Here is a 26,147-nt window from a genome sequence, read left to right as displayed (position 1 = left end):
TTTTGTCGAAAAGAAATGACACTTTAAGTCAAAATAATATCTCAAGAACAGTTGTTCTCAGTGCTTGTGCGACAAAAATCCTTCCTCTCAAAAAAGGAGTATCGAAAAGGGGCCACTTTTGGGTCTAATGTTGCACAATTACGTCAACTCTACGATTTTTCGCTCTTTGAAGGTGTATATTTTACGGAATGTATCATGATTTGGTTATTCTCGGTTTCTTTTTGGGTCTAATACGGGTCAAAACCTGGGCTGAAAGCCGATTTTGGCGGATAATGCAAGTTTCTTGGCATGCAACGGAAAACCAGCAAAACTCGCATTTTTTGTCCAACTCGGCCTTCAGTCCCAGGTTTTGGCCAGTATTAAACTCTAAAAGCAACAAAAATGACTAAATCATGATACATTCCGTAAAATATACACCTTCAATGAGTAAAAAATCGTAAATATATGGTTGAGGAAATCCATGGTTGATCCAAAAAACGGCCTCTATTGACACCTCTCTTTAGCAACCTACCTGCTTTTGTAACATTATTGTTAAATTTTGACCTTAAAAAACTATAAACACTTTATTAAAATGTATAACTGAAAAGGAACCCGTTACGTTCTCTTTTCGGTATAAAATTTATGTAAAATTTATGGTAACAGAAAAATGATGAGAAGGAATCGGGATCAAAATTTTGATTGAAGTTGAAGCCGCCAGTAGAATATGCAAAATTGTGTTATTCATTGTGTGTTTTGCATTTTGGCAGTTATTTTTCATGAAAAACAACTGCCATGATGCTCGTGAGTAACACAATTTTCATCAAAATTTTGTTAAAATTTTATGTCATGTACAAAAAATTGGTACTTATTCATCCGCCTGATGACTGGCTTAAATGAAGTCATAACAATGTATTCAGCTAGCTAAAATATCATAACCGGTGAGATTTAGATCAGCCATTGGATTCTCACATTTGAGACATCAGTTCAAGGATGAAAAATACCCAGAAAAACTTCCTCTCTCTTCCTTCCCTTTATTTATCTTTACATCGCTTCCCACACTGCAGTGTTTTTCTTTCGTCTCTTTTCAAGTATACTATGCGGTTAAGATGCGCCGTCAAGACCCGCAGATGTTGCGTCTAATTATCTGTCGCTTAAGTGAACTCATTCAACCCATTTTGTCGCATTGTAGTTGAGTTTTGGTTAGACATAAGAGAATTTTGAGCCTCCAGTCTCAAACGTCTGTGACTGGTGACTGTTTAAGTTGGTACAAATTAATCTGTTTTTAAAAAAAAAGTATATTGTCATTCAAGCAAAGGAGTCATGCATGTCTTCAAGAAGCCATAAAAAATATCGGGTGTTCAAAGTTATCCTCTAAAGGTACTATCTATTTTGTGAAGTGAGGGATTAATCTCTTATAAAGTTAACCAATTACCAAGCAGCTTTATCCATAAAGCAATGTAAAACGATCAATGGTTGGCACTTTAATTTTTATATTTGTGGTTTTAACCGTTGACGTTTGACTTGAAATTTTTGAGGAGCATTCACATGGATTGCATTTAGCAAAGAGGAACCAGCCCGATTACAGTGTTTCCAAAATCGCTCAACCTCTTCCTTTCTTTTAAAGCTACATAATATATGTACAGTACTCAAATTTACAAAATTATATTTCTTTAAAGTTAACAATTTTTCGGTGAGAAAGAAAAACAATTTGCTTATCTGAGAGCTTTTCAGATACTAATGAGGAAGCAAATTTTATACAACTTTGTAATCACGGTAGTTCCTTTTTGCTAAATGCGATCCACATCTCAACTAAAGAAACATATCTCAGAAATTGGACTTTTTTTTTTTACACGAGAGGTATGAACACCGTTGTGATAACTCTTCTTTCTTCATATACTTTATGTGTTCTATCCTGCATGCGTGGTCATGATAAACTTTAATTTGGCTCTATCGAAACAAAATGTCACCGGGATACGTAGAAATTAATCCGTCGCGGAATTTGGGAGAGGTTTTTTTATCTTTAAGCGCAGTTCCTCGTGATAAATGAGTGGCCAAGCGTGTCATGAAAGAGCATGACCCGCGACAAGGTGGTGACGAAAAGAAACCATATCCAAGCGGCTGTGTCGTAAAATATTTGGTCCAGCATTTCAGTTCGAATGACCGGTTCTTTCGGTAACATCGTGACCAAAAATTTCTGTCGTCTTCGTTTTGTATGGGCAGCCTAAGATTTTTGCCTCATCTCACGATGTTGCCGCTCATATTTTAAAAAATCAATTGTAAATATATTTTGACCCGAGGCACAAAATTTCATCGAACGACACATCGTCACCCTCCGGCCAAAGTATCACAAGCGCCATGCGACATTTAAAAATTTCTGCCCTCATTTTATTTTTTTACCGAGATATTGAGGGTTGAATCTGTTTGCAAATTTCACTAACATTTTTTGTGCTGCCGATAAAAATTAGTGAAATTTTCGGACAGCGTCGTTGAACAAATTCTCTGTAAAAAATAAGAAGGCGGCGGAAATATTTAAGCGTCGCATGGCACTGGAAAAAAAACACATTGTGTAATGGCTCGGGGATCCATACAACAAAAAGAACAGCACGAATCACAATCCGATCGGGCCTCGGAGGCCATCCGGATCGAGCCTCCGAGGCTCGACCGGAGAGGACGGTAAAAGGAAATATGAAGAGAGTAAGTCACGGGTTTAAGGGTTTCGAAGTGGCCCGCCGGCCACCCCCGCGCACTCCGTCACATCCGAGAAAGAAAGGAAAAGCTAAACAATCACCCCAAAGGGGTGAAAACTGGGAAGAACTTACATGTTCTCTAGATCGGGAAACGGTCTTCGGCTAACTAACTGTACGGCCAATCAGGCATCGTCCACTCCCCCTCCACCAGAGGCGCTGCTCTGGTGAGCGGAGAGTGGACGGAACCCGACTGGCGGTAAATTTGATTTAAGCTGTCTGGCCTATTACAATTGGATCTAGAGTCCAGACTCTTAAAAACATCGACAAGAAAAAGTGCTCTTGATTCAATCAGAATCTAGCTTAAATCAAGAACCAAGCCTCTTAATTTAAGCGGATTTCGTTTTGATTCAAGCAAAAATCCGATTGAACCAAGAGTATTTTTTCCTGTCAATGTTTTCAAGAGTCTGGACTCTAGATCCAATGTGTTTTTTTTTTCCAGTGAACGCTTTTGTGACGCAGGTCTCGATTCTTTAGCAAGTAAAAACAAAATGGCGTAAGGCTTTCCTCGACCCCCCTCTCCTCTAGAGCGTAACGTAATTAACTGACGGCACCTAAATTATTTCCATTTCCAGGTGTTTTTTCTATCATTTCGTTTAAGTCTCCTTGATCAAAGCGTTTGAATGCAACTATTCCAGCTCTGCGGATGACCGTGTTGCATACACGAATTATTGTAGGCGCTCTGGCTTTTCTGATACTTACAGGCACGCGCTCAACCACAGACAGCTTTGTATATGAGAGCGAGAATTTTGAATGGAGGAAAACGTTAAGAATTATTCTTTAAACACGTGATTAACGTCGCAACGCCATAATGAACGCTTTTTGACCATTCAAAAGTCTCGCTCTTATATATGATGCCATTCGTGGCTTGGCGCGTGCCTCTGAGTGCAAGGAAAGCCTGCGCGCCTACATATTTCCGTGTATGCAACACGGTTATCCCCGGAGCTGGAATAGTTGCATTCAAACGCTTTGATCAAGGAGACCTAAACGAAAGGATAGAAAAAACACCTGGAAATGGAAATAATTTAGGGGCCGTCAGTAAATTACGTTACGCTCTAGAGGAGAAGGGGGATCCAATGTGTGCTTTGTTCCAGTGGGCGCTTGTGATACTTTGGGCGGAAAGTGACGACATGCACTCGTAAACCCTCGCTGCATATTAGAATTTTTTTTAGAATGACAGAGCATGAACAATTGCGAAGCTTTCACGGTGATAAAGAAATTTTATCGGGCAATTAAAGCCTCAATCTTTGCTACTTTAAACCACCTTCGTGAAACCACTATACATGAAAAATCCAAATAAAATCACTTACATTTTTAAAAAGGTGTATTGGTAAAAAGGGAGACTACTCCGGAATTTTGATGCTGCAGCTCAGAATCCAGCTCTAATTGAAAGCATTTGGTATGCTGTTCCCTTGACGGATCTGAAATTAAGAAAATACAAATTTTAGATCAAAACGTCGAGTTCCAAAAGAAATATACAATCTAAAATCACCAAAACAATATCCTGTGAGCAGCGCAACTACCCAATCCATTTGGATAAGCTTAACATTCTGGATGAGGATTGAGAATGATGTGTCTTTGGAAGAGTGGAAAACCATGATCGATCGCAAAAATTCGCCTGATAACAGACTTTTGGGAAGATGAGGATGGGATGAGGACGTTGATGGAAACAAAAGTGAAATTTCAGATGCGTGGCGGCAGAGACATAGCATCGGCCAACGCCCCCCCCCCCCCTCCCCATGACCACGGCGGTGGCAAGGTGCAAGGACGGTTTTCGCTTTCGTTACGAGAGAGCGAGTTTAATCGCCACCCGGTTGCCGCGTTGAGTCGCCGTGTTTACTCGCCGTGTTTACGGTGCAAACAGAAAGGACTCCGGTATGAACTATGAAGCAGCTTCGAAATAACTGTCGTGCCGGCGGCGCGAGAAAAGAGGTCCATTTCTCGTTGCTCTTTAGGTTTAAGGACCATGTCGTTCTGTTGTGAGCATCTAATCGCAGCGCGACCTCTCGTAGGATCCTCGTGAACTCAGAGGATCCTTCCCCTGAGCTGAGACAAGAAACCCTCCACTGGCCTCTTGGCAACAGGTGGAAGCTTTACTTTGGGGGATTGAACATTTTCTTTATGGACATTATAGGGGGGCAACAGTCATCACTCTTTTTTTTGCCTGTTGACCTACCTACTAGGTGAATGATGAGTTTCGGGCAACGTCATGAGCCGAACAAGTTTCCCAAACTTTGGTTAGTTTGCATAACAAAACTCTCAAAACGTAGCTAATCATTGACATAGTAGATAGGTCAACAATTGAATGCTGAAGTCCCGATAATAAAAGCTTCCGCCATTGCCAAGCCACCAGTGGAGGGTTTCTTGTCTCTACCCTCCGAGTCACGACTCATCCATTGCCTGCTCAAAAAAAGAGGTTAAGCCAATAATTAAAAAATAACCCGGAAGGTGGCTGAATTCTCATGATATAAGTACGTTTTCGTCGTTTTCAGAAACTTTTGACAAGGGAGGGCCCTAATCTTCATGAGAGGGAGTGAAAACCCGATTTTTGGCAGTTATACACGATCCTACGGTTTTTTTGTGACGCCCAACAACTGATAATAGCAATTAGTTGCGAGGATTCCACGTGAGGTCGTAGCACTAGTAACCACTCGAGTCCAGGGTCCTATGGAAATCGTTCCTGAGTGTGACTGTGGATGCTATCTTCGTGGAGGGTAATCTTGGAGACTTAAACGAAAGGATAAGAAAGTGACCGGTCCAATGTCTCGTAGCAATGCACTGAAAAAAAAATTGCTAAAATACGGTGACAAATCACCAAATTAGTAAAATCAACCCGGTGTTCTTAATCTATTTTGATGAGTTGTCACCTTTTTTCACTATTTCATGTGTTGATTTTAGCAGTTTTTTTTTGTCAGTGTGATGGTTAAAATGGAGCCATGATATCATTTCATTGGTATCATTCAATTCTGCCTACAGCCCTACACTCTCCATTAAATATTTCACATGCGTCTCTTAAGTGTGTAACATCAACATATGCATTGTGCAAACAGCAAAAAGAAATGACTTCTGTACGAAGGAGCTTTGAAATAACTATGCTGTGTCAGTTGCGGTTGCACGAAAAAGAGGTCCACTTCTCGTTGACATTTAATTTTGAGGACAGTTTATTTTTTTGATGTTTTGTCCTGTAATGGCGCTTTTGCCTTGGTGAAGGGCTGTGTGTGCTATATTCGTGTAGGGCATTCTTCGGAGACTTGAACGAAAGGATAGAAAAGTGACCGGTCTAATACTTACTTGTACGATTGATATAGTTGATACCGAGCCATGATATCATTTCGAGGTGTCGTTCAGTCCCGCCGCGGAAGCCCCCCTCTCCCTCCCTCATCTCCTCTGGTTTGTTTGATCTCTTAGTGTCCGAAAAGTCCGGTGGACCCCATTCAACATTTTACCTAGTTCATCCTTTGAAACAAAACTTTACGGATGTTTGGATCATTGTAAGCTACTTTTGGGGCTCTCCTTAAGGAGGTTTGTGAGCACCTCAGATATCTTTACATGGCTTACCGCCGTTATAGGTTCAAGGAAACTAAAACATTTCCTCGGAATTTTCCACGTCCCAGAAAGCATGCCTCCGGCCCCCCCTGTTCGCCTTCTATTTTCGCGCACGAGCACTATTTTGTTTTACTTTGTTCCAAGGTTCAGCACTTAGTTGTGGTTCCAGTAAAATTGCCTCTAATATTTACATTTGCTTGATTTTCCTCGTTGAATAGCAATTTTGTGGGACGGAACCGAGATCCCTAAATTGGCCTAGGAGACGTCATTCTTCTCTGAATCCTTGAGGCGTACAAAAAGCAAACCTCCATACCTGAGCGGCCTGTGAAGAATCCTCCACCTCCAATTACCCGTCAGACGTGTTTCCCCAATCTAATCACAGTGTTTAATGATGCTCACGTATCTCTGTTGACTTAGCCACTTCGGTGGGAGCTCTGGTGATCGGGCTTGTCACATCGCACTTGACTATAGAGTCCATACTGATCCAAACTGATCCATACTGATTCATACTGATAAGTGGATTGCATTTTGCAAAAAGGAACCAAGAGCAGTCTAATATTGCTATGATTGTGCAACTTACTTACATGCTCCGCAATAAAATTCCTGAAATCATGCAAAAAATTAAATTTACAAAGGCAATTTTCGTCTTAAATTGATAGTTTATTTGGAGTAAAGATAAAACTTGTCTAGATGAGTAGTTTATACTTGCAAGGTAAAAAAATTGGCACAATCTTAGCGACATTGGAATGCTCTCGGTTCCTTTTTGCAAAATGCAATCCATGTAATTTAAGTAAATTAACATGTCATACCACATAGGTTTTGCATCTGCGAGCTTTGTTTTCGCTGAATACACGATTTAGGGTATAAAATGTATTGGTTTGCGTTCTCGTGAGATCGCTAAAAGATTTTTAAGATGATTGAGCCTTGCCAGTATCCTAAGTTTTGAATGACGAAAGATTGTAGAAAATACTGTATGACAACAACTTAAGCTGTGTCCCGTCGCCCTCAACAAAGAAGCCGTGATTCCATTCAAAATGTTGCAATTTTCTACGCTCAATGTTTGATCATAGGTATAAAATGACGAGTAATTCTTTATTCCATAAACTTATAACGGATAAGTAATCTTCGGTTTTTTATTAAAAAAAATAAAAAATAAAATATTTGGCAGCAAAAATAATTTAAAAAATCCAAAATGAAACTACAATGTTTTTTCTTTGGATGGCACATTTAGTGACAAATTTGCCGTGCTTCTCCCGTTTTCCTCGTTCCAGTGTTATTGCTCCTTGGAAGCAGCGCGATTTTATTTTTTCGCGCATCTTTTTCGAGTACAGAAGCCAAGCGGGTCGGAGGCATGACGTCACTGATGAATGATGCAGCAGGTGCCGAAATCCCAGACGCACATAAACACCGGCTAATGCGAGATTGTCAAATCCGCGCGGGGTTGCTCAACGGCCATATACCGTCGCTCCTTTGACGAAAGGAAGTATCTCGATTTTCGCATGAGCCCGAAAAAGCATGCTTTTATACGTAAAATACAGCTCAGGTGAAAATTGAGATACGCCCTTACGTCAGAGGGACGACGTTTAGATCAAACGTCGAGTACCTAATTAGTCCCGTTATCCGCGATTAAACAAATTACACCGGTCAATGTTGCATTGCGGTTAAAAATAGTATCACCAACGGATTTCAACACTCATCGTTTTTTATTGCCGACCAAGTCTGTCTTCCTCAGGCTCGTTGCGCGGCGGCAAAACGCTGTAAATTGGGCGGGACGATCGCGATCAGAAATGTGTTGTGTTTTCTCGTGAAGTTCCCTTCATTTTTTTAAATTTACGAGAAACTATGGATCTTCTCGCCAGGGTGACGTAATTTCATGAAAAATAAAATCTTGAATTTCAGAAATTTATCAAAGATATGGAAAAGTACCGGTTCCTTTCCATAATTCGCAAAAAATGTAAAACTTGTGAATTTCTTCTATTTTTGTGTGTTTCAGTGAGGGTTGCGTACTGTACCCCCTAAAAATGTGAAATATTTCACACCCTCGTGTTTCATGAAATATTCCAATGAAATTTCTAATCTTCCATTTCTTTCTTTTTTCGTTTCATGCCACCCTGTAGAAGAATAAGGATCCATGTAATTTCGAAACTTCAGACACGTATTTCGAGAAATAGCAAAAACTACACTTGCGCGCCTTGTCCTTTAAGCCCCTTACAAGAATTTTCAATTAATGTCAGCAATGCACCAAATGAAAATTTGTTGTGGCCGAGAAAAATAATAAATGAGTGCGTCTCTGAGGACAGATAAAATTTCAAGACAGATTCAATGTTCGTGAATTGTTTGAAACACGGTGAAGTTTCACTTTTCACCTTTGAAGAGGGGTCAGAGCCATGCGCGGATTTTCGGTGAAATCCGGCAGCCTGGCCACAGTGATAAAGTCTCGGGCGAGTTGTTGCACTGAAATGTTCACAAGGTAATTGGTGGGTGACGTGAGAGCAAAACGCACACATCACCCCGAAAAATGACGAAACCCAGCCTCCTCACCTCGTTTGCGTCACCCAACTTTGGTCAACCCAGCGGCAAGTTTCCACGTCCTGTGCTCCCGTCCCAAGGAAACACATCTTAAGTTCATGCGGATATTACTAAATTTCTCCCTCCCTCGATAAAATTTCCTATAAAATTCCTCTAAGAATTCAAAAGAACATTAACGCAAGTTTCCGGGAAGATTTATATTTTATTAGGAAAAATTTGGCAACGTTCGCCTATGGAAAAAACACAAACTTAATAACACAGTAAACCCCAAATACGTCTAATGATACTGGAGTTAGGACAAGTGAACCACGTTTAGCAGAAAGGAACCGAGCTATCGGCTATCGTCAAATTTACTTGCGCAATTTAATATTTTACAAGCGAACGTTTGTGCGGATTCCTTTGAAAATGTTACGGAATATGCTTCCTACTCGGCAGAAAATTCACTGAAATTTGTACCTACCAAAATCCGCACAACCATTTTCGCGTGATAAATTTAATTGCCTAATGTAATTTGACAATAGCTGATTGGTTCCTTTTCGCTTAACGCGGACCAAATTGAAGAATGCCGCTCAAAACCGCAGTTTTAAGATTCACTACTAAACATTTTAATCTACAATATTTCGATTCCGAATTGTTGAATGTTGGTTTGTTGCTTAGTTTGGGCAGGCCAAACCACGAGAATGCGAATATTCTGAAATGCGATTAAGCCGATTTCGATTAAAAGCGTCCAATCACAATCAAGGGATGATGCCAAAATCAACTGCGTTGAACTTTTAGGCCCGAGTGTATTACTAGAGCCCTTCCTCTTTCCTTCCTTCTTTCGTTGCGCCCAGACGTACCTAAATATCGCAATGGAATTGGATTATGAAATTACTTAGAGATAAAAAAAATATTTGAAATGTAAAAATAGTGATGGAGAGCTACGGTAGAATGTTTTAATCCGAATGAATGCAATATTATGTTGCTCATGTGATGAATTCATTAAAAAAAAAATAAAGGAAAAAAATATTATGTAACCCAAGCCTCGTATCAGAGAATTGGAAGTATTTATGCTGAAAGAAACTATGTTGCACACAAACCCTATGCAGATAGTTCTTTTTGGCATGAATACATCCAATTGATTTTCTTAATCGTCGCTCTACATGACGAAAGTCCTAGGCATTTTACAGTCCCACAAAATCAAGAATTAATGACCACACATTCGCGTCTCGTTAGGTCAAAATTGGGATGAGGTTTGAGAGTTTAAACTATGTGGTTTTTATTTATTTATTTATTTATTTATTTTATTTGTTTAAGAGGCAAAAATGTGTGAAATTTTCTTTCTCTAAAGAAATTAGCTCTTCTTGAATCTAGAAACAATCTGAGGGATTAAAACGAGTTACGAGTTACTTGAAGGCAAATTTCATGCGTCTAATGACCTCAATTTTTTCTTTCAAGCCTTAAATAAAGGCTTCAAAACTTATGACAAGAAAATCTTAATCAATGTAAATATATTGTCGAAGGTGTGAAAAGTGTTGTTCCTCTTTTTTTGAAGACCAGTTTTTTAATTTATAATGTTAAAATGGACGGATTTAATGGGAATTTGCCGAACTATATCAAGCGTTGCCTGATGTTGTATTTTTTTTTATCATGAAACCAAGCGACATTGAAACTTGAATTCCTGTGAGCATATTCTTCATGTTCTGCGATAAATGTACAGCGAGTTAAAATGCGTTAGATTGTTCAGTTTTCTGGTAATAAAACGAAACACGAAAAGCAGTTACGCTGATTCCGGCAAACTCCTCTAAATGTAAAAAAAAAGTCAGAATCTATCGAACAAAACAATAACATTTTTCTAAAATTGATACCTTTTCTGTCGAATCAATATTATTTAGGCCGGAAGAATGCATGATAGTCTAAATCATCGTATCTTTACGAACATTTGAAGAAGACCGCGTGAATGAAAGCTCATGTCAAATTGGCTCCATGCGTCAATGCGCAATGTTGCGGCAATGGAGAATTTGCATGCAAATTTTTTATATCTGCATCTGAAAGTGGTTCAAGAGCTGAATTCACAGTATTTTCTATAATTTTTTTCTGATATGGGAAATAGTATGAAAATAGATTTAAAAGTGAGAAAATGCACCGCCTTATGACATCATCTGGCGGCATTTCCCATTTAAACACTCGTATTTAAGCAGATTAGATCATTTTGTCATGTCTTCTCCAATAATTGTTCAATTTATGAACCAAGGGTATCCTCGTGTTCAGTTTACTTAGTAGTTTCCACTTAAGCACGAAATTTTTATCAAATTTCAGACACCTGCAAAACCTCTATTCATACCTTTTCAGTCGAATCAATATTTTTCAGGTCAGGAGAATTCATTACAGCCTGAATCATCGTATCTCCGGGACCGTTTGAAGAGGACCGCGTAAATGAAAGCTTATGTCAAATTGGCGCATTGCGTCAATGCGCAATGTTGAGGCAATTCCTCGATTTCTTACCAAAAACTAATATATAATGTCGGGCTTTTTGTTATGCTGGACATTGTCCCGAAAGTATATCACGCATCCAAACGGACACGACGACGTTACATCTCCGAGAACGAAAACCGCATCCTCAGACCAGAATGACCATACAAGTCGGCTCGCTCGTGCGTGCTTGAGCTTGCGCCTCGCGCCTGTAAAAGCTCCATAAAATACGTTGCCCAACGCAGAATTTGTCACAGGCCGCTTCCCGATTATGTGCTTCCATTTTGATGTACTCGCTTATCGCGATGAACGAGAGAAAGGAGAATAGCATCAAAGTTGCCGCTTATCTTGCACCGAGAAAAAACTGGAGATAGCTGAAAGTACCGATAAATCGACAATATTTTGCAATGAGGGACTAATACTTTACGCTTATTTAAGAGAACAACATTTGTGCTTTTGATTTACCTATGCCAACAGGTGCTTCTTCCTCTTTTTTATTTTAACCTTTGTCTTTTACCTCTCCTTCTCCCACTTCGGACACCAAATGTTCGCATTGTTTAAAGAAGTGACCCAAGAAGCTGCCACCATAAATCTTGTTGAAATACAGTTCGCAGAGCTCCATGTTTACATAATTCTTCTTTTTATCAGGTCATCTCATTTTCGATTTGCGTGCAGAGGAAACACAGGCGGATCCAGATACTTCAAAATCGGAGGGGAGGGGCCGGATTTTGGGGTCCTCCCCCAGAAAATTTTCGAAATTTTAAAGCACCCAATAAGTAGTTTGAGTCAATTTCGTCATTAACGTATAAACGTTCTACCTTCTTCTTTTCTACGTTCCTTCTTTCTTTCTTCCTTTTTTCCCCTACTTTTTTCTGCCCCCCCCCCAGTTTGCCCGAAAAAAGGAGGAAGAGGGAGAAAAAAAGGAAGTAAGGGAGAAAAACGGAGGAAAAATGAAAGAAGGACGCTTTTTGGCGATTATTAATGACTTAATTTCTGCCAAACGGAACTATGTGCGTGAGTCCTGTTGTCCATGTATTTTTATGGGTCTCAGGGATCATGTCCTAATGCACATAGTTCCATTTGGCAGAAATACATACAATTGACTGAAATTGCATATGAGATGCTTGAAAATTCCGAAATTATTCAAGGGAAGCCTCCTCCCCTTTTGGCCTAATATGTATCCCATACCCACCAAATAACCCCCCCCCCCCCCCCAACGGATAGGGTTCAGAAAAATTCTGCCCCTCCTGTTCGATTCCCGAATCCGCCTATGCCCCCCCCCCCCCTCCTCGGATCAGCGTAAGAGGAGAACTTGAAGAGTACCAAGATGACGTGCATGACTACTTCCAAGCTGGGCTCGTTGAATCAGAACGAGTAAAATTTGTCCGCAGAGACAGAAAATGAATTAAGTTTAATAGAACAGGATGCATTTAGTGAGCCTGCGAGATCCGCGACTAGGAAATTCGCGTGTTCTGCAATGAACGGTTGTTTGCAATTTAAATAGCCGTAAAAATGAGAGTTGGCGCGGGACCTGCTGCGGGATACTAGGTGGGCTGTTGTCGGCGAGTTTTACGTAACGCAAGCTACTGGTCCGCGCAAACGCAGACGAGGAGGGGACATAACCTAAAAACTAGCGAAAGGAACCGATTCGAGCTTAACTCAACTGAACTGAGACACCAGAATTAACTGCTACTCGAGCAGACCCGGTCATGACCTGATGCTGAGCTCCCGGCTGCAATGTAGTCGCCCATGTTGTCTAGTTGCATCAGGAAAAAGTGGGAGCTACTAGGAAATCTGATTATTTTGCCGTTCGGCTGCATTGATTTTTTGCGTAAGGGGCAGGTCCATTAAAACGTTTCAAAATTATCAAGGACGGTTGAACCGAATTCGATCAAGGTTATTTTTTCTCGACTATGAGTTTTTGATAGGAGATAACATGCGGCTATAGTTAAACTCAGAACTGACTCTGACTCATGCCCCCTCCCCCCAAAAAATAAGGCGCCTTCTTCCTTTCTGTAGTGTTTGGTTAAATTTATTTATGTACAACTGGGGTGATTTTTTAAGGGAGACATGGAGAGTGTCCTCTTGACAATCAATCAAAATCAGTATTATTTCCTGGGAATATCTTTTTCGCTACACCGTTCAAAAATTTTATAATGAACTCTTTTTTGCAAAAAAACGACTCTGTTAGGGACTTTTGTCGAACCGAACTTAAATAACAAAATTCACTCGTCAGAGTCAAATTTTTTACGGAAAGTGGATGATCTCAAATCCCAAATATTTGAAGTTGAGACAAGTATGACCGAAATGTTTCCTCTTTAAATGACGCCATTTAGCTGGGTTCTCTTACGAAAAACTAAAACATTGCGGTATGGCATCGGACCCCTTACCGGGCTAAACAATATTTTTAAAATCGTTTTGTTGTAATACAGGTAAAAACCCATTTTAAATTATTATTGCTAGAGCTGTATAATCACTATTTAGTTAATTAGTTATTGGGGAGAGAGATAGCAGAGAGGGAAGTAATGAGATATGATAGAGTTGCGATTCACATCTGAGTCAAAAAAACGCGATACAGACACGTGGATGAACTCGTAAAAACCGCAGGTATCCTTTTTTCATAAAAGACACTCGCAATCAGCGATAAACGACTTCAGAATTCACGCTTACCGCTGCCATGTCTATGTTCTAAAACTTTTTGTCACAATTAAATGTTACTATTAGCCAATTCTTGACTTTCTAATATTAATTTGTATTTAAATCTCTCGTACGAGACGCCCTTTTGCGACACCCTGTATGTTAAATATAGGGAGGCATGTGAGATACTTATGAGATATAATAAGGCACTTCTGAGGCAGAACTGGGAGCCTCCACAACTATTAATCTTACAAGGAATTGGGCCGGTCACTTTCTTACTCTTTCGTTTAAGTCTCCGAGGAATGCCCTCCACAAAGATAAAATAAGAATATACGAGACCTTTAAACTTAAAAAAGTCAAAGAAATGGATCTATACTCTTGCTTAAAAGCAGCTAAAAGCTGATTATCGAAATTTATGGACAAGGTGATAGACAAGAAGGACAGAGACAATGGAGATACGTGTAGATGAAAGGGAAAGGGGATGGTTGCAATGGACAAAGTAGGTAAAGTAAAAACTAACGGCAACCCACGAGGAACTTATTGCCGTACTAAGGAAGAACAACGTATAAACATTTAAGAGTTGCCAAATATCCCCGGATTGAACGAGTATCTTTGAGGAAGGTTATGCAAACTTTCCTTGAATTTTAAGATATTTTAGATTCAATTTTATACAAACTTGTCTGAAAAATTTGACGAAAATTATCCAGAAGTTTTCTTGAAAATTTTTCACTTCATCTGAGAAATTTTGGCAACGCTGAAAGCTCTTATGGCGTTTTTCCTTAGCACAGCAGCAACGGTTAGTCCATAATTTTTCCCTACTTTTATAACAAACGCACCTGTTTTTACCGACAAGATAGCTTCATTTTCCCTTCGTCCTCTTTATCTATCACTTCGTCTATCAATGTCAATAATTAGCCCGTAGGGGGGTGGGTGCCGTAATTTTAAGGTGGTGTGTTTCACCTGTGCCAATCAAGCCGCAGGTTCCTCGGTTTGGAAACCAATTTTTGATCCCGCGTGTCTATCGCTTTGTCTGTCAATGTCAATAATCAGCCCGTAGGGGGGCGGGAGCCGTGATTTTAAGGTGGTATATTTCACCTGTGTGAATTAAGCCGCAGGTTCCTCGATTTGGCAACCAATTTGTGATCCCGCGTGTCTATCGCTTTGTCTATCGCTTTGTCTATCGCTTTGTCTATCAATGTCAATAATCAGCCCGTAGGGAAGTGAGAGCCATAATTTTAAGGTGGTATGTTTCACCCGTGCCAATCAAGCTGCAGGTTCCTCGGTTTGGCAACCAATTTGTGATCCCCCATGTCCATCACTTTGTCTATTAATTCCATTAATCGGCCCGCTGGGCATCATTTTCGCATTTTATGTGCCGAAATCTGCATTCAAATTATTTTGCACCGGCGCACGGTGGATCGAGTCAATGGGAGGGGTCGGTCATCGCGCACCACGCGTCTTATTTTCTCTGATTACGGAGATTTCCCACCCTTAGAATAGAGCAAATTACACTCACCTATAGTATTTTTCGTCGTAGATTCCATTTTTCATCATTTTTCAGCCGAATAACGAGTTTTAATACGAGTTTGACACACTTTTTCATGACTATTGAAATTGGGATCCTTGATAGCTGTTTTTTCACGTTACTTTCGGCGAATGGGACCGTAAGCATCTTCCATAAAGAATAATTTTGCAGAACTTGACTCAAGGACATTACTTGAGGAGTGAGGGAGGGCGGCTTTACAGCCCCCTCACTACGAAGGTTGCCATATTTCTTTCAATTTCTGATAACATCGTTTTTTGTTCATGTTAATTGGTTTCTCGCAATTGCATACTGACACATAATATACGGAACATTCTGATAATGTTCATTTTTCTTCTCTTTTCCTCCAGCCAGTCAATAGACGTTTTCATTTTTATGAACTCTCTACTCTTTCAAATATTCAACAAATATGCATATTTCAAAAAATAGATCAATATATTAAAGAAATAAAAAAGAGATGTATATACTGTAGCTTCTTTTTATCGAGTCATCCTAGAAGATTATTATAGGTACTTATCAGTATCACCAGATAAAAAAATTGAATGTGCAGAGAAAAAAAAAAATTATATCATCTTCCATTATTTCGTTTTGTTCCTCAATGTTTGGAGTGAAGTTTGAAACATATTTATTGAATAAATATGAAAATAAGAGGAAATTTATTTTTCATGCAAGTTCTGATCCCTTGAAGAACCTCTGAGAAGGACTATTGTCTCTTGAAGAAATTTCTTGTATTTCTTCTTTTTCAACCCACAACCAATTTTTACTTTCTCGCTACCCTAGGGTAGAGAAAGTATTGTCATCCTCCAAGGGGGGGGGGGGGAGTTGAAATTTTATTTGTATGGAGCTCATGAAAGAATTCTAGGTATGTTGAAGACATTTTGCAAGAAACGGGACGTGTGAAATATACATTGCGCAAAACATACACCTTAAACTTTATCGCACAGTATAACGTTGATCGAATCAACTTCAAAGACTAACAGAAGGTTAATGTCTCGTCCAAAAATATCAACAAATAAGCCAAAATCAGTAATCAGTAGAAAAATTATCGAGATTGAAGGATATCGTGTGATGCACGATTTTATTGATGGCAATAGAGCAAGATCGGATTCCCAGCAGGCGCGACTTCCTATCATTCAAATGGACCGTTTTCGCAGATTAGCGGATATTAGCGGCTAATTATTACATAATATCATTCCTGATAGTGTACAGGAGGCAACCCAACAAAGGATTTTGCGGACACTTGTGGACATTTTTTTATCGAGCTATTTTAACATTTTTTTGGGCGTTTTTTTTAAAGCAAGCTTTGGAGGTGGTTTTGGTCCTCCTAAAAATATGCCAATGCACATTCATGATATACCAAAATGTTCCTTAAAGGGAGGAGAATAAGCATGTTTAATTGAAATTTTGATAAATCTGCCACAGAACTCATGCAAAAGCGAAATAAAACCTTGAGAATTAGACGGCAAATTTGATACCACCTGCAATGTCAGCTTTAGGCAACCCGCATGTCAAAGCGGAAGGGTTCAAAGATCCTAGAACCGTGGATACATTCATTTTGGAAGCTTAACTACTAGAAAACCAAGAAAAAATATTTAAAATCAGACTTTTTTTTTCGTCGCCCATGACCGACCTCTACCATTGACTCGATCCACCGTGCGGCGCCCGGCACCAGAGTGAGTGAACCTGACGCGTTGCGAAGGAGAGGCGGGCGCGCGCCAATGAAGCGTCGCGGCGCCTGGTGGCAGCGGCGTCGCGACGCGGCGTGGCGGGCGCAGATGCTTGAACTGCCGAACTGGGTCAATGTTGGTCATTGTTGAAATTCACTGTCTCGCGGTCACCGCGCTCTAGCCGCCCCGCCGCCGCTCCCGTGCTAAAGAAGAACGCCGTATGAACCTTTAGACGTTGCCAAATTTCTTTCGACAAAATATGAATTTCCCGGTATTCTTGTTAATATTTTTTGTCCAATTTCTCACATAATTTTGTTCGATATTTAATGTAAAGTTTCTGAAAGTTTCAAATAAAGTTCTGAATTTCTCCCCTCTCAGATAAATCTTTTATCGAGGGAAATCTGACAACATTCAAATGTTCTTACGCCGTTTTTCTTTCGCCACTCTGATGAGGAGTCGCCGTCGTCATCGGTGCAAATCTGACACCCGAAATACCCTGGCTCCACGCCTGTAATTAATGTTAGACGCCGATTGCTAAATTCCCCAAATCAGAAACGTACCTCATTCCATGGGTTTCGCAGGAACCGCAGAGCTTGGGCATGGAAAGGTCAGCCTAGGGTTTGGATCATTTTGAAAATAAAATTCTGCCTTACAACTTTTGGGGCCTCCCATAAATGGACGTCATCATAAAATCCGAGACCACCTGAGTCAGGAGTTTTGAAAATTACTATTTTGCAATAGTTTAGAAGTGGTGACATATGCTCAACGGGGGCACATACAAAATCCAGAAGGGGAACTATGTTCCCTAGTTTTTTTCTGAGGAAATGTGACAAGGAATCTCCGACGGTACAAATCAAAACGCGTTTTTCTCTTTTGTTTAAAAAGAGAGGGAAAGTGATCGTGAGTTAACTTTTGTGGCTAAATTTTGGACTTGATTACATATTTTTCGTCACTGAGCACAAGTCTGATAAAAAATATCTCGATTCCTAATTTTTTGGATACCCGATGACGTGAGCGGGTGCAAAATTTTTAACTTATAGTAACCCTGTCTATATACCTTCTCTATGAATCATTTTTAATTTTCGTTTTCGAACTCACATCGTCAAAGGTAATGAATAGTTGTGCTCTTCGTCAGTCATTCTGACTGAATGAAGTAAAAAAAATTTCACGGGAGGAAAAAGTGAATTTTCAGATTCCAACTAAGTGTGATCCTGCGGTGATGCTGTCCAGGAATAACGTACAAAGGCGGTACCAGCATAATCAATCTTCAAAAAAATAGATAGCGTTTAGCTAAATGAAATGGATTTTCGAAACCTCGACACTAGGTAAAATATGACAAAAAATATAAAACGCAATTTCACAGTAATAAAAAAAAATTGTTTTTCTATCTGCGAAGCGTTTCGGCTCTCCAGTCATCATATGTCGCGTCCCAGACGATGGCTGGATAGCCGAAATACGTCAGAGGTAGGAAAACAAAAAAAAATTGTGCAGTGAGTAATAGTGCTCTAGATTTTTTTATCCCATGTGAAATTGACTCGGAACGGAAAAAAATAGATGCAAGTGATCATTCGTCCATAGCCCCATGGGGTTTATAGTAAAAATCTAACGTCAAATCAAATTTTTGCACACTAAATGGAATTAATAAAATCAAAAGAACTATCTACAATATGCATGAAGGTCTGCAAATATGTATTCTTATGGGTCTTGAAGCCAAGGATACAATGAAGATATTTCTATTGCTTTTAACACGTCCAAATATCCTTTGCTATTTTGCCCAGCGAAAATATACGACACAATGTTTTTGAAAATCAGGATTGATTCTTATCCACTAGTAATGCACGCAACGGACGCAAGGAAGCGTCCAGTATGCGTATTTAGTGTGCTCGCGAGAGATACATTTGTGTGAATAGACTTTTTGATCATATAGTGGCACTAAAATTACGATAGTCACATTGACAGAGTCTGCAATCCACTCCTTCTTTTGCGATTTGCATGGTCTGGCAGACTTGTTCTTTCCCGCTTTAGGTGGCAGTTTTCATGTCAGCGGAAACGACCTAACTGCAACTTTAGGTGGTCTCTGTGGTTGCCGGTAAATGCCGGTAGTTGCCGATGTTTTTCATCTGCCTAAAGTTGTTAGAATGTATCTCATCGATCTGCAGGATGCCGGCCAGGTTGGCCAAGCAGTCAGCACGTCTGACTCTAGACCAATAGACCCCAGGTTCGAATCCCGGTGGTAGCGACAAATTTTCACGGAATTGACGAGAGGATGTGCAGAAACAGATTCTACTCGGCCTTAAAATCCCTGAAAATTTGAAAGCCGGATATTTATCCTAAACTGGAATAGAAGCCCCAAATAAACTGCAAAAATTAAAAAAAAGAAAAGAACAAAAAAAGATCTGCAGGTTATGTCGATGTATGTTTCAGAATTCGTTCCTTGCCGAACCCGTAATTTCCCGATCCATTCCAGATTTTAAGCTTTGCAATTGGTGAAATTGTAATCTTTTTTCCCGTTTGTGACACTGTGGTGTCTGTGCACTGTGGAGGCCTAAAATACGGGAACCAATCACATTTCATCTTAACTCTCAGTATAAAGGGACTCTACACAGAATCGGTGGATGAAAATGATTGTGCAAAAGGTGCGATAAGAAGGAGTACGAAATCGGCGATGGAGGAATCCAAGTAAGGAAACGAAACGGTGACGTAAGGACGGCATAGGAATGAGGTAGCTGGTGATTCTGTCAAATCTCGGCCAAGTCGGTGGAATATTCCACGGCTGACATCTATAGGTCAGGCAGATGGACCCGGACCGCGACCTCAGGGTCGGAAACTGGCTGTGAAGTATGAGGATGGGACACGATGTTTGCATACGTTTCCGTGACAAGTATGAATGATCGCCCCTGCCATCTTTCGTAAGAGGAATCCGGGCGCTGTGAAGCACCTTACGGCAGGTGAAATCCGGCCTGCGGATTTCAAAACGCAAGCGCAAGCAGAGCAAACGGGGAAAAATTAAATTGCTGATTTAACAATATTATAGTTAAAAAATGAAAGAGTGCGCGTCAGATCATGGGAGGCGAAAATGACATCATATTCAACGTCATGACCAGACAGCTTGTCTGGTATGGTCATGTCAATAGAATGACGGCCGAAAGGCTGCCAAAGAAATTGCTTGATTGGGTTCCTCCTGGGAGGAGACGAAGGGGACGCTCAGTGAAATGGTGGCGACTGGGGGTTTAGGAAGAAATGAGAGTTTGCCAACTCCCTGAAGAGCTAATGGAGGATGGGGGACTTGGGCGGCTAGGTCGATAGGTGTCGCAGAGCGCCAGAGAGCGCTATAAAAGCGGCTTTACACATACATGGTTTAAAAAAAAGTGTCCTACATGTTTCAATGTAGATTTTATACTAATGAAATCCTGATTTAACCACCCCCGTGGTATTTAGCTTGTCACCACTACAAAATGTACATTAGAAATATGTAGGACTTATTTTTAACCATTTAGTTCTGAAATTAGCGATCCATTTTTTTCCGTGCACGTTTTTCAGTTTTAATCTTGTTTTTTTCACAATGAATTAAATGGTATGAAATTAAATCGGCTTCTTGCTTTTTGCTGGCAAAGTGGTCTAAATTTGGTTTTCAAGGAGCCGCCTTAAATAAGCGTAAAGTCTCCAATACGTAAATAAATAAGGGAAGGGTGGAGTCCTCAAAGCACTCGCATTAGGTTATGAAAGAGCTTTTATAAATACCGGTGATCTGTCACACTCACAAAAAAAGCATTGTGCCCGAATTCTGTCGGTAAAAGCGGATATCCTTTCATATGCTTAAGATAACTCACGACCGTATTCAAGTCTGTCCTACGGCTGTAAGAAAGTGATAAAAATCGCGTACTCACTTGCGCTAAATTTAGCGCAAGCGAGTACGCGATTTTTATCACTTTTCCACAAAAATTGTCTTGTGACTGTCCCCTACATCAGTTTCTGTCCTGGGGCTTCTATATGATTGGTTGATAGAGAAATTTCAGCTCATTGGCGGATGTTAAATTTCAATGTAAAAATGCGGACAAAATTTAGCCCTTGCATAAAGTCTATCAGGAGTATACGCCATGATTTAACGGCGATGAAGGATAAATTGACTGGAGGAAATAACTCCAAAATAGAGCGTATACGCAAGAATTTGCGATTTTAGAACTTTTTTTTTTAAAAATTTTGCGACAAACCATAGTTTCTTTCGCGAAATTTTTCAATAAAAAAAGTTCATAGATCGCAAATCCCTGCGAGGCATGCAAGAGCTTTATCACTCGGAGAAGTCCGAAATGGTCTGTGTGTAAAGTGATGAGTCAAAATCTTATAGTGCACGAGACGTTCATCTCTTCTACCGTGCTGAGGAAGAACACCGTATGAACATTCGATAGTTGTCAAATTTCCTTCGATAAAATATTTATTTTTGGGGAAAGTTATCAATATTCTCCCTTGATATTTTCAGAGCTTTTTGGTGGAATTGCGATCAAAATTATCTGAAAAATCGGAAGAAAAACATTCATAATTTTACCAGAAGATTCGTGTTTTATCAAAGGAAACTTGACAAAGCCTGAAGGTTCATACGGCGTTCTTCCCTAGCACGGCAGTATTGCTTAAAGTATACTCTTTTGTCAAATGAAATGGCTGATCAACGAGGAATCCAAACGGAAACGAAGAACGCGGACCGCTCGGTGTCTGATAGTTCCGTCTGCAAACGGCGCGATTCTCGAATTTTGCAGCATGTAGGTATGATGTTTGACGAGGAATCCGAGAGTGACATTGAACCGAAAAGGAGACTCGCTCTTTCGGCTTTCACTGCAGCGAGTGGATGGTCTTTAACATTGAATCGGTGAATTATTAGCCCGGAGCATCGCTGAGTTATGGGTCAAGTTTTTTCGCAAGTTTTTAAAGTAAGGGAAAAAATTCGCGATGGATTGCGAATAAATCAAGGTATGCTTTTGTTTGGCGCGGTGATAGCTTCACTCGAACAGCCAACGCATTACAAAAGGTACAAGAGCTGCTGGACTCTTATAGAGCTTATGTTTTTCTTCAAACAAGTCGTTCTTTGGGACGAAATTAACTCAGTCGAACTATATTAGATGTTGTCAAATGTCTTCTCAATTTTTATTTTTTGAAAAGAAACCTGAGCAACATCCTCAAATTTTGTGAGTCATAATGTAGAGGTCAATTCAATGAATTTACCAAACTTTAACCTCTATGGGAAGAGTACAGCTCTAGTGCAGAGTCTTAATGTCATGGCTAAGCTCGTACACGATCACCAATTTGGGTCCGATTCCAATTTACAGATGGATGTGTTAAAGTGATTTCCCAGATAAGACAGGAATATTTAGCCAATATTTAAACAATATTGTTTTGGTATTTATGCAAACATTGGGCCAATATTGGTTAAATATTGAGCCAATGTTAAAATCGTACACCATCTTTCCTTTTGGCATAAATACTGTGCCAATACTTTGGCTGAGAATACTGTGCCAGTACTTCAAAGGGAAAGTATTTGGATATCAATATTGAGACAATACTACACCAATATTGAATCAATTTAGGGGTTCGCAGCTAGGGGATGGTGGAAAAGGGTTAATTGTGGAAATAATTTTAGAAACCATGAAAAATAAAAATAATGAAACCACTGGGATGTTATTGAATCGATTTTGCAGATTAGAAATTTTTCATCCACCTTGGGGATTGAACCCGGGACCTACCTAACACTAACCGACGACCCTACCGATTGAGCTTCACTAGACGATGTATTTTAGTGACTTAAAACCGGTATTTAACGTCGAGTTGGACGGGCAACTAGGATATTTTCCATCTGCCTGGATTTGTCCGTGTATTTATTTTACTTTTTACTTTACTATATTTTTTAAATTTATTTTATCGTTTTACTTTGTTTTATTTCCTTGCTGACTCTATTTTTTTCTTCACTCTATTTTTTTTTTTTTTCAAGCACTTCATTTTTTTTCTTTAATTATTTACTTCTTATTCCTTTACTTTGTTTTGTTTTACTGTAATTTATTTTAATACTTCATCATAATTTTTTTGACTTCAGTTAATTCTTTAAATTCATTCTATTCTTTAACCTCATTTAGTTTTTTCCCTTATACTTTATTTTTTTCTTCATCTCAGTTTTTTTACTTCATCTCCTTGCTCCCTCTAATGTTTTACTTCAGTTTAGTCTTTGACTTCATTTTATCATTAATTTGATTTACTTCATTTTATTTCTCTTCTTTTGTCTCTGTTATTCTATTATTTCCACCATTCTATTATTTTATTTATTTTTTTCTCTTTAAATTTTTCATCGACATTCTGAGATGCATTTTGCATTTGATTGCAGTTTGATGTCTTCCTCATAAAGACTATGCAGGTGCGATTGCCATAATCTCACAGCTGCACAGCTACTAAGTGCAAGTTCTACAGGAGACCAATAAGCACACGAGATCAAGAATTTCTTCTTCAGTTGAATTTAAATGTTTCATTTGAAATTTGAAAAATAAAAAATAAACAACCAGATGTGAATGAATGATAACATTCTCATTCAATGATAATATTCACAACAGTACATGAACTACAAACGAAACAAAAAAAGAAATAAACTGAGATCACGCGCAAATACATTGAAAATGACCTCAAGGAGGTGGAAATTCAACAATTTCTTGGGAGGCAAAAAAATATATATATTATATTATATTAAATTTGACAACAACTGCAATAACCTTTATGAATAATAAGGTTGAAAATAATGGATAATTGTTCAGAAAGAACACATTTGAGCTACGTCTTAAATCTAAGCCTTATTATGTTTAATACTTTTCGTTATGGGCAGGCATTTAGTATGATGACTTATACCGATTAGGATATTGAAAATATTTTAAAAATATTTTGAATAGCAGTATTATTGTTTAAAATATTTTCAAAATATTTTGAAAATACTTACCAATGCATTACTGTCTTTTAAAATGTTTTTAAAATATATAATAAATATTTTGAATATAAATATTATATGTACTGATATTTTAAAAATACTCTCACGATATAAATTTTTACAGTATTGAAATACAAATATTTTGAAAATATTTTTATGATGTTTTGGGTAAACATATTATTTTTAAAAATACTAAATGATGATTCTTTAAATATTTTCTAAAAAAATAATTTTGATTATAATATTATCAAAATATTGTCAGTATTGTGTAAATATTGCGACAGTACTGACAATATTTGCCCAATATTGTAAAAATATTATGTCTTATCTGGGTTGGTCGCATAACTAGCAACATATTGCAATTTTTAAATCCAACAATATTTCGGTCGATGATAGCCTCGCAACAATCTATGGAGCGCACACCATTTCATCGCTATCATTGATATTGAAAGCAACGCGTTTCCAATGTCATGACCAACTCATGATAATGTGGACGTATTTCTGTCAAACGGAACTATGCGCATTATGACGTGAGCTCTGTTATGCATATATTCTTATGGGTTTCGGGGCTCATGTCTGAATGCACATAGTTCTGTTTGACAGAAATACGTCCATATAATACATTAAAACAGAAGAGAGACAAAAGTTATCCAACCAGACATACAATTTTAGAGGAGCTTTTGTAGTACACTTTTTTGATGAGGAAATAATCATCAGAATTTCTTGATTTATAAAACCTGCTATTGATTGCTCGTTATAACGGAAAGGTAATTACCCTCACTCAAGTGGTATTTCGCGGCCAATGAGTTGCTTATCAGGATATAATGAGTCGCTTATTAACCATTCGCTTGGCTCTGCGTAATTAATATCAGTCTCCACCATAAGAAGGAAAGTGAAGTTATAGAGATGTTGCAGGGTTTGATAATCGGGTGAAGATACCATCTTTTTTGTCTTGCGAATTTTGAGAGGGCGGTAAGTATAATCACACGAATTTAAGGAGGAAATAAGAAAAGACATATTTAAGCTCTGAATTGAACGAAGAACAGAACTGCATTTAGATAAAGCGCGTACTTACACGAAGTGTTTAGGTAATTAGTATCTATTTTTACTTACGCACGTAAGGAGATGCATTATGCATGGTTTTTACACAAATGACCATGAGCAAATATAGCTGGGCCATGGAATTGTTGAAATTAAATTTATTACGTAAACATTTCAGAGTATTAACTCCACCTTCAGCGTATCAAAAAATGACAAACCATAAACTACAATAAAATAGAAACGTATCAGTGCATGATTGACTAGCAAGAGAGAAAAAAAGAATGTAAAAATAATTGATAAAAATGGAAAGAGAAAAATGAACAAATCGATCACAAATAAACGAGATTGAAGGCTAAATTTGAAGGCATAATTCCTGCAACTTTTGATAGACACTTGAAATTTTGTGAATTTCCCAATGTTAGAAACTGCTTTTGGGACCCTACAAAATTTCATGGGATCTCCCCGGAAAGGGGTAAAAACCCTGAGGTTTATAGTAGCGGAGCGGGACTTCTGGGTCACCCTGTGTGTACGCATTTTAGTCTTAGATTTGATTTTGTTCTAAAGCTCATAAAATTAAAAACAACCTTAGATGACGTCGGACGAAAATCATAACGAGGAATTAAAGAAATCGGGGGAGCGCAAATATGCCGTCACTAATGTACTGTGCCATATAGAAACGCCTTAAAAGCGTTCAAATGTTGTCAAATTTATTCTCTGAAAATATTAATTCTTAAAGAAAGTTATGAATATTTTTGTTTAAATTTTCAGAATTTTCAGATCAAATTGAGAACGAAATCCAATGAAAAATCGGAGATGAAATATTCACGAATTTTCCTGAAAATTCATGATTTTCCGAGGGAAATTTGACAACGTCTGATGAGTCATACGGCGTTCTCGCGTGCACGGCAATGTGGTACCTATCGCTTAATTTCATGTTCCAGTCGAATTTTTGTGCCCTGACGCACAAAGAATCGAGTCAATCAGAGAAGTCGGACATGAAATTTTTTACCAAAACTGCAAATTTTGATGTTTAATTTGTCATATTTTAAAGTTTTATG

The 26,147-nt window shown here is 38.8% G+C and overlaps 1 protein-coding gene across 2 annotated transcripts in view; it reads right to left on the bottom strand.

Annotated features, from left to right (window-relative positions):
* Positions 1-26,147, bottom strand: part of LOC109030069 (17-beta-hydroxysteroid dehydrogenase 13) — a 73,293-nt gene that overhangs the window by 44,017 nt on the left and 3,129 nt on the right. For both annotated transcript variants that reach the window (XM_019040833.2, XM_072301714.1), the window contains exon 2: positions 4,034-4,144. The gene's annotated coding sequence lies outside the window, so the exon portion shown is untranslated. The remainder of the gene's footprint in view (positions 1-4,033; positions 4,145-26,147) is intronic.

This window comes from Bemisia tabaci, chromosome 6, assembly GCF_918797505.1.
Source record: "Bemisia tabaci chromosome 6, PGI_BMITA_v3".
Taxonomy (NCBI): domain Eukaryota; kingdom Metazoa; phylum Arthropoda; class Insecta; order Hemiptera; family Aleyrodidae; genus Bemisia; species Bemisia tabaci.
The sequence above is the reverse complement of the archived record's forward strand: the minus strand, read 5'-3'. Positions and strand labels throughout refer to the sequence as shown.